The following is a 7,836-nucleotide window of genomic DNA, read 5'->3' as shown; positions in this document are numbered from 1 at the left end:
GCTGTCCAGTTTTTCTAACCCCATTTATTGAAGAGATTGTCCTTTCCTCATTGTATATTCTTGGCTTTTTTGTCACAAATTAAGTCTCCCTCAATGAATGAATGGATATAAAAAATACACACACATGCAATGAAATATTATTCAGCCATAAAAAAGAAGGAAATCCTGCCATTTGCAACAAAATGGATGGACCATGGGGGCATTATGATAAGTAAAAAATTCAGATAGAAAAAGACAAACACAATATGATCTCATTTATAAGTAGGGGGAGAAAACAACCCAGAACTCATAGAAACAGAGAAGATTGGTGGTTGTCAGAGGTAGGGGGTTATAAGTTAGTACGATGGGTGTAGGGGGTCAGAAGGTACAAACTTTCAGTTGTAAAATAAATAGGTCATCATGAGATATAATGTGTAGCATGATGACTGTAGTTAATAATACTGTATTGTATATCTGTAAGTTGCTAAGAGAGTGGATCTTAAAAGTTCTTATCACAAGAAAAAATGTGGAACTATGTGTGGTGATGGATATTAACTATACTTATTGTGATCATGTATATACCATATATATACACACAAATATTATATTTGTACATATCAACATATGCAAAAATATTGTTTATGTTGTACATCTGAAACTAATATAATGTAATATGTCAACATGCTTAGAGCAGTGCCCAGCATGTAATCAATGAAAGTTAAGTCTTTTTATTATTGCCTTCACATTGTAATTGGTAATGCTTTATATGTGTTCTGTATTTTACGAAGGTCCCTTTATGATGAATGGAAAAGAACGCACATCAAAACACATTATTAGGGAATTTCAGAACACTGACTATAAAGACATCCTCAGTGCTTCTTGAAATAGTAAACAAACAAGCAAACAAACACAAACAAACAAAAAAGGTAATTTATCAACAACAAATCCAGTAGTTAGAAGATAATGGAGAAAAGCATTTTGAAGACTGAGAAAATTTCCAACCTGCAGTCAAATACGCAGGTAAACTATCACTAAAAAAAGAGAGTAGAATAAAGAGATATTCATATATATGCAAAGTTTCAAATCGTTTATCCCCCCTTGGACCTGGTCTTAGTTCATTTGTGCTGCTCTAATAAAAATATCTTAAGTCTATGGTATGGGAATTTTCACTCTCATAGTACTGGAAATTTCACTCTCATAGTACTGAGGCTGGGAAATCCAAGATGAAGATGCTGGCAGATTTGGTGTCTGATGAGAAACTGCTTCCTGGTTCATAGACAACTGCCTTCTTGCCATGTTCTCACATGGTGGAAAGGGGCAAGGGAGCGCTCTGATGTATCTTGATAAGGACACTAACCCCACCAAAATGAGATCCCACCTAATCACCTCCCCAAAGCCTCACTCCCAAATACCATCACATTGGGTATAAATTTCTAATATGAATTTGAAAGAGACACAAGTATTTGGTCAATAGCAAATTCTTAATTAGAAAGTTGCTAAAGAGGGGCGCCTGGGTGGCATAGTCAGTTAATCATCTGACTCTTGTTTTTGGCTCAGGTCTTGATCTCAGGGTCCTGGGATTGAGCCCCACATCAGGCTCTGTACTTAGCATGGGGTCTGCGTGAGAGTCTCTCTCTCTCTCTCCCTTTGCCCCTCCCACTTGTGCTGTCTCTCTTTCTCTCTCTGTCTCTCTCTCTCTCTTTAAAATAAATAAATAAATATTAAAAAAAAAAGAAAGACAGTTTTTAAAGAATGTTTTTCATTAAAAAGAAGAACAGGCAAAAAATAAGGAGGGACAGGAATTTAGAAGACAAGAGGCAATATCCAACAGAGGAAAAAAGCAAAGGACATTTTAAAAATAATGATGAAGAGAAGGCCCAAGAAAATGGCTATTTAGTTGGGTAGTGAATAACCAGTACACACAGGAACAAAAAGGAGAAAGTTTCCGCAGGTGATGTTTTCACACACACACACACACACACACACACACACACACACACACAGACACACAAACAGAAAAAAAATATTTACACATTTTGTAATATACTTGACTATGATGAAAGGAATCTTACAGATCTGGTAGAGGGTTTGGAAGTGAATTAGTAACAGGACACTGAAAACTAAGGAAATAATTACAAAAGTGATAATTCCACTGACATAGAAAAATCTGGATGAGAAATATAATGTAAAGACTTCAAGTAGTCCAGCTATTAATATAATCATAACCCTGTAAGACATGGATATTGATGTAACCAAATTTGTGACAATAATATATTCAGAATAAGGGAATGGGGGAAGGGTAAATGTGGAGAGGGGACAGGGAATAAAAGAGTTAAGTCCTCATTTTCTATTGTAGGAAAACAACTAAGTAAAATTGAAAAATCAAGAAATAGCAGTGCAAATATTTTTTCTAGCAAAATGGAAGGTAAATAATTAGAAAGAGTTAAAGAATTAAAAGGTCACATATTTGGAGTAGAAATCAAGAATGGGAAAATGTAGAGCGGACAGCCACTGTTTTTTATTAAAAACCTTAAAACACTGCTTGAAATATTGGACTACGTACACATATTATTTTGACACACGTGAAAAATTAAAAACTGTGAATCAAATCAAGTACATCAGTGTTTAATGGTAGGGAGTTTTAAGAAGTTCTGATGCAAGTTTTTTTTTTCTTTTATATCAATTAGGCATGATGGTGTAGAAATCAAAATCTAATTATATATTTGAAAAACATCTAATTTCTTCCTTTCATTTTTAAGAGAAATCATAAATTGTCATCTTCTTCTTTTGCCTATTGGGACGCTGTTGATGGTTCTAGGAAATGCTTAGCTTGGGAAACTAGAACAGAAAAGCTCTCCTCTTGGCGTGCACTGGCGTATGAATTATCAACAGAGGAGCAGAATGTTCTGAGCTAACCCCAACCCCTCCACTAGCATTTAACATTCATTAATACCATCATCACTACCAAAATGACTGTAGCCAAGAGATTACACTAACCCAGGGCAAAACCGAGGAGTATTTGGAATGTTTTAATTAGGTTTATTGACTAAAACCAACAACACTTGCACCTCTTCCATTAGCACACTTTCTCAGGGTACATCTGATGAAAAGGAAGCATTTTTTTTTACATTTGTTAAAAGTCCTTCCTAAGTTTCACATATTGCTTGGAAATCTTGAGAAGACAGGAAAAATAATACTCCAGCCATGGCAATATTCCATCAAACTAATTGTCAGGACAACTGGGAAAAAATGCATGTGGACTCTAGTATACATTTATGTATAAAATGAATGGATATTGTCATAATATGGGGACTTTAAGTAATAAATAGAAAAGCACAGAGGAGAGAAAGAGGGAGGAAATGTGAGAGAAAAAGTTAAATAGGGAAAAAGTTAAACAGGACTGGGAAGGAAAACAGAAGGGAATGAAGGGAAAGAGTAGCAGGGATACAGTTAGAGCCTATACTGTGCACATAGCCATGCCCCCAGCCTCTCTTGTATTACCTAACAACCCAACAATTTTTCTGACCTCGTCCCTTTGTCTGTAGCCAACTGGACCTAGATACTCCAATTCTAAACCAGACCCAGCCTCTTTACTTATTGCCAGAAAATTCCTTTCATGGACTTCCAAGGACCTTTTTTGTACCTGACCTGGGACCACAAGACCCAGATACCCAGGCCAGCGGGCCCACAGTTTCACCTATTCTTTGATAAATAAGTGGATCTGGCCTTTCTTCTATTCTCACTCTAGGGGATCAGAGGGAGAATATAACACAAGCTCTCCTCCTTCTAGAATGGCCCAATGTACCTAAAGGACATCTCCTCTATGTGCAATAGGGCCATGTACTGGGGTGAGAGGGCTATAAGTGTAGATATGTGTTGGTGTGGTATGTTGTGGTATATGGATCTGTCGCTATGTGCCTGTATGTGTCCATGTATGTGTCTCTAACTTCTGAACACTCTCCTAATATCTGATGGTCCTTGACTGTGAGTTCACACAGAAGGGTGAGGCTTTAAAAAGTCAAGTAGGAACTCTCTCTGCAAGGGCAGAACTTCTGAGTTGGTAGGGCTCACTCACAGGGTGATCAGATTGGGATACAAATGGAGATCCAATGGCTCCCAAAGGTAACTATGATCTATGTCCTAATCCCAAACCTGTGAATATACTATGTTATGTACAAAGAGGATTTAAGGTTGTAGGTGGAATTAAGGTTGCTAATCAGTTGACTTAAAATAAGGTATATTATCCTGGATCATCTGGGTGGCCCCAGTGAAATCACAAGCACCCAGTGAGTCCTTAAAACTGGAAGAGGGAATTAGAAGAGAGTATCAGACAGATGGCAGCATGAAAAGGACTCGGTCTTGGGGAAAACTGAGAGCTTTCCCCTAAGGTCAGGAACACCACAGACATGTCCACTCTTACCACTGTTGCTCGACATAGTACTGGAAGTCCTAGCCTTAGCAATTAGACAAGAAAAAGAAATAAAAGACATCCAAGTTGGCAAAGAAGAAGTCAAACTTTTACTCGTTGCAGATGATATGATTCTTTATGTAGAAAACCTAAAAGATTCCACCCCAAAATTCCTAGAACTGACACAGGAATTCAGCAAAGTTGCAGGACCTAAAATCAATGCACAGAAGTCAGTTGCATTTCTATACACAAACAGTAAGGCAAAAGAAAGAGAAATCGATGAATCAATCCCTTTTGTAAAATTGTACCCAAAACTTTAAGATACCTAGGAATAAACCTAACTAAAGAGGTAAACTCTAAAAACTATAGAACACTTATGAAAGAAACTGAGGAAGACACAAAGAAATGGAAAAACATTCCATGCTCATGGATTGGAAGAACAAATATTGTTAAAATATCTATGCTACCCAAAGCAATCTACACATTCAAAATAATCCTTATCAAAATACCATCAACATTTTTCACAGAGTTGAAACAAACAATCCTAAAATTTGTATGGAACCAGAAGAGACCCCAAATAGCCAAAGGAATGTTGAGAAAGAAAACCGAAGCTGGTGGCATCACAATTCCAGACTTCAAGCTGTATTAGAAAGCTGTAATCATCAAGACAATATGGTGTGGTACTGGCACAAAAACAGACATATGATCGATGGAACAGACTAGAGAATCCAGAAATGGACCCTCAACTCTATGGTCAACTAATCTTCAACAAAGCAGGAAAGAATATCCAATGGAAAAAAGACAGTCTCTTCCATGAATGGTGCTGGGGACATTGGACAGCCACATGCACAAGAATGAAACTGGACCACTTTCTTACACCATACACAAAAATAGACACAAAATGGATGAAAGACCTACATGTGAGACAGGAATCCATCAGAATTCTAAAGGAGAACACAGGCAGAAATCTCTTCGGTCATAGCAGCTTCTTGCTAGACAAAGGCTAGGAAATAAAGGCAAAGATGAACTATTGGGACTTCATCAAGATAAAAAGCTTTTGACAGTAAAGGAACCAGTCGACAAAAACCAAAAGACACGGACAGAATGGGAGAAGATATTTGCAAATGTCTTATCAGATAAAGGGCTAGTATCCGAAATCTATAAAGAACTTACCAAACTCTACACCCCGAAAAACAAAAAATCCAGTCAAGAAATGGGCAGAAGACATGAGCAGACATGTCTCCAAAGACATACAAATGGCCAACAGATGCATGAAAAAATGCCCAACATCACTGGACATCAGGGAAATACAATCAAAACCACAATGAGGTACAATCTCACACCAGTCAGAATGGCTAACATTAACAAGTCAGGAAATGACAGATGTTGATGAAGATGCAGAGAAAGGGAAACTCTCTTACACTGTTGGTGGGAATGCAAGCTGGTGCAGCCACTCTGGAAAACAGTATGGAGGTTCCTCAGAAAGTTGAAAATAGAACTACCCTATGATCCAGCAATTGCACTACTGGGTATTTATCCAGAGGTACAGACACAGTGATCTGAAGGGACACTTGCCACCAATGTTTATAGCAGCAATGTCCACAGTAGCCAAAATATGGAAATAGCCCAGATGCCCATTGACAGATGAATGGGTAAAGAAGATGTGGTATATATATTTATATACATATATGTATGCATATAGATATGGAATATATTGGGAAATATATATATATCAATATTACTCACCCATCACAAAAAAATTTAATCTTGCCATTTGCAACGATGTGGATGGCCCTAGAGGGTATTATCCTAGGCAAAATAAGTCAATCAGAGAACTACAATTATCATATGATCTCACTCATATGTAGAATTTAAGAAACAAAACAGGATCATAGGGGAAGGAAGGGAAAAATAAAACAAGATGAAATCAGAGAAGGAGACAAAAGGTAAGAGACTCTTAATCATAGGAAACAAACTTAGGGTTGCTGGAGGGGAGGGTAGTGGGGGAAGGGGCAACTGGGTGATGGGCATTAAGAAGGGCACTTGAAGTAACGAGCATTGTACGCAACTGATGAATCATTAAAGTCTACCTCTGAAACCAATAATACATATATGTTAATTAAATTAAATTTTAATTTTAAAAAATGTACTTGGTCTGATGTTGCTGTCTTTGAAGATGGAAGAGATGGGCCAGAAGCTAAGGAATGTGGCAAACGTGCAGAAGCAGGAAAAGGCAAGGAAACAGATTTTCCCCTGAGTGCCCAGAAGGCCAACACCTTTAGTTTATTCCAATGAGACCCATTTTGTATTTCTAAGCTCCGTAATTGAAAGGTTATAATTTTTACTATTTTAAACTGACAAGTGTGTGGTCATTTGTTACAGCAGCAATTGGTCCTAATACACTCCTAACAGTGTATGTGTAGACCTTTTCTTTTGCCCAGAAGTTTCTCCAGAAAGGAGAGAAAAATAATCGTGACTTCTTGAAGTCTGCGAACCATGCAGGGCATCTTACCATTCAGTTTGCAGACTTTTCTTTAACCTCCTGTTTTGTATGGCATTGCACCCTCCTTGGCTCCCAGGGTGTTTTCAGACAACCCTGTTTTCAGTCCACCCTGTAGAAGTAATTGGTACTTCCGATCCTGAGCCTTTATGGGGTTCTATGTTATAAATCAGTTTGCTTGCTGTGGCCTTTCCTCACCCCATCTTACTTTGGGAAGCTTTATTTGCTTTGTGATATCAAATCACTTATTATTCATGAATTCACTATCTATCATCTAAAATTGCATTGACATTTCTAACCTGCTGTCGCTCTCCTCCTAGGTGCATAGATTATAATGTTTTTACATTTCATACCCATTTTACTAAGATTTCAGAAAGGAACAGAAGCAAACAAGTCATTCAATTCATATGCTTAACTGAAATTCTTTTAATCTCTCTCTTGTGTTTTATAGGCTAGAAAACAGAAAATGAGTGGCTAAACAATTTATGAGATTTTTAAATCCAGTCCTGACTGATTTCCAAGTCCATGTTCACATGAACTTATGACCCAAAGCAATTGGGGTCTGGAAAGCAATCGTAGTTGAGCTTCGCATATTGGCCAGTAGCAGCTCCTTGGCTTCCTTACATGAGAGGATTCTGCACAATGATACCTTGACTTGCTCAAAATACATTTTATTAAATCATCAGGCCCAGAAATCTCTTCGTATCTGAAAAGTGGCTCCCCACGTATGAACCACACTTCCCAGCTTTTCTTTCCCCTTTTACCTAGGTCGCTCCAAGTGACTGGTTCCTATCAACAGAATATAAACAGAGGCGAGGCTGGAAAGGTTAAGACGCTGGTTGACTTTCCCCATTCTCTGTCTTCTCCCATCTGCCTGTTGGAGGTTGATGACCAACTTTAATATGAACTACAGGCAAACTTTTATTGTAATAAGTCACTGGTAAATGTT

The sequence above is a fragment of the Ursus americanus genome, chromosome 2 (assembly GCF_024610735.1).
Source record: "Ursus americanus isolate L20-20 chromosome 2, mUrsAme1.1.p, whole genome shotgun sequence".
Lineage (NCBI taxonomy): Eukaryota > Metazoa > Chordata > Mammalia > Carnivora > Ursidae > Ursus > Ursus americanus.
The sequence above is the reverse complement of the archived record's forward strand: the minus strand, read 5'-3'. Positions refer to the sequence as shown.